Here is a 2,519-nt window from a genome sequence, read left to right as displayed (position 1 = left end):
GAAGAAGCTTGGAAGGGGCAAAACATCTTCAGCATTACAGAAACGTGCAGATGAATGGACCAACTACTGGACATACAAAATGTGACCTACAAAGGACATACAATGACCCAGATAAATGAGAAGCTCCACAGATATAATTCAATGTACTTGTGAATTGCCTAGATCCCCCATCATATGATGCTCCAGTATTCTCTGCTTGTCCTCTGTCAGTGGTGAGTGTCCTCTCAGAATCAAGGAGAGGAACCTGCAATAGTATCATCGGGTCATGGGAGACTTTAGGGGACGGCCAACATGGCCACATTTGCAAAAACACCCAAAGATGAAGCTGGTAACAGATATATACAATAGAATTAGGGGCATATATGTTTTATGTTTATAGTGCTTCCTAAACTATTTCCTCATGTCCTGGAGGTTGAAGTTGTCCACCTTTCAACCCCAATTTCATTATAAGCAGTTCCTTCTTTGTTTCAATACCTCAATATAAGCAGAGCTCTGATTAAACGCAGAATAATACCAGTTTGAGTCAGTCATTTCTTTCATTTCATTTCTTTCACCATTTTGGATGGTGAGAGCCCTACCACAATCTCTCATTGCCTGAACCCTGCCGGCTATATTCCCTCTCTCGTTGCATGTTTAGGAACTTATATAGGCACCAGGACAAAGTATTCTCCATAAGGCGTATAGAGGGGAAATCTCCCGAATGGAAAGATGTCTTGTGATGTCTAAGAGGGGATTTTCCTCACTTCAATTAGATTTCTTCTCAGTTTGTTACTCTACCCCGAAATCTTAAAAATACAATAAATAGGCACAGCAGCATTTGGGAGTATCCACCACCAGCATGAAATGTCTATTAAGGACTAAATAAACCAGTTCAGGTTCCTGTCCACTAGATTGACCCGGAGTGATGTCTCACCACTTTTATGAGTTTGCCGCTATCCACCAACTTTGCACAGAATGTTCTGTCTATCCCGGGGCCGCATCGGGAGCTCCAGGTTTACATGGGCACCTGGATTGGTGTTGTCAGTGCTGTGATTTACAGAAACCAAGGCTGGACCAATTAACATTATCTGGTTTTTTCTACACGTAAATCTTTCACCTATCTAACGCCATAAATGTGACTACTCAATGGGATGTAAGCAGTAAACATTCTCATTGGCTGGTGGTATTCAGGGGCGGTCCTCTGACATCAGAGTCTGGCCCCCTCCGTACATACTCCATCCAGCTCTTTGCCCCCCGTACATACTCCATCCAGCTCTTTGCCCCCCGTACATACTCCACCCAGCTCTTTGCCCCCCGTACATACTCCATCTAGCTTTCTGCCTCACATTGAAAATCTTTGCCCCAAAGATTTGCCCCCAACATTTTTTGTTCCAAGTTGAGATTCCCCAAGCCCTCTGCTGGGGTCCAGTTGATGTCACACCGCCTGGTGGTCTCTGAGGTTATCTTAGCCCCCCCAATCTATTTATTATGTTCATTCCCTCACTTGTAACCCATGGAGCCTGGCAGGGTGAGGCGATGACGTTGGTGAAATAAATGGAGCTCATAAATCGAGGAGAGCAGATAATCAGCTGATAAGATGGAATGTTCCATTACTTTACAGGGAGACTTCCCCTCACCCCATTCTGATCTCTGCAATGAAAAGGTTGGGGGCTGCCATTTATAGAGTGGGGGGTCATTTATAGAGTGGGGGTCATTTATAGAGTGGGGGGTCATTTATAGAGTGGGGGTCATTTATAGAGTGGGGGGGGGTCATTTATAGAGCTTTGCAGTTGTTGGAGATAAAAAGACAAAAATGTTATCTTCCTTTTTTTTTTTTTTTGATGAGCTTGTTGGATATCTTCAATCTTTGCTCAGTAATTTGGAGTCCCCTCCCCCATGGTCATTATTGCGGTGTTTGTCCTCTATATTATCTTCCACTCTTCTGTAGAGGCTTTACCTAAAATTTTGGAGGGTGTATGTGGGGATTTGCCCCCAATGGTAAGGTCAGGTATATGATGAGGGTTTGCCCCCCTTGTTAAAGTCAGGTACTGATGGTGAGGATGTGCCCCCAATGGTAAGGTCAGGTATTGATGGTCCGTTTTTGCCCCCATTGGAAAGGTCAGGTACAAATGATGGGGGTTTGCCCTCTATTGGTGAGGTCAGGTACTGATGGTGGTTATTTGCCCTCTATTGGTGAGATCAGGTACTGATGGTGGGGATGTGCCCCTAATGGTAAGGTCAAGTATTGATGGTGGGGATTTGCCCTCATTGATGGGCTCAGGTACTGATGGCAAGGATTTGCCCCATTGGTAAGGTCAGGTACTGATGGTTGGAATTTGCCCCCATTGGTTAGATCAGGTACTGGTGTTGGATGAAAAGACCTGCCTCACCTTTCTAATTCACCAGAAAGGTGTTCAGTAGGGATGAGGTCAGGACTCTGTGCAGGGCACTCAATTTCCTCAACACCAAACTGGTGACCCTTTGTCTGTATGGAGTGGACTTTGTACCCTGGGGCACAGTTGTGGGGGGGGGGGGGGGGG

This window comes from Pyxicephalus adspersus, chromosome 1 (genome assembly GCF_032062135.1).
Source record: "Pyxicephalus adspersus chromosome 1, UCB_Pads_2.0, whole genome shotgun sequence".
Classification (NCBI taxonomy): domain Eukaryota; kingdom Metazoa; phylum Chordata; class Amphibia; order Anura; family Pyxicephalidae; genus Pyxicephalus; species Pyxicephalus adspersus.
Note: the sequence above shows the minus strand (reverse complement) of the source record.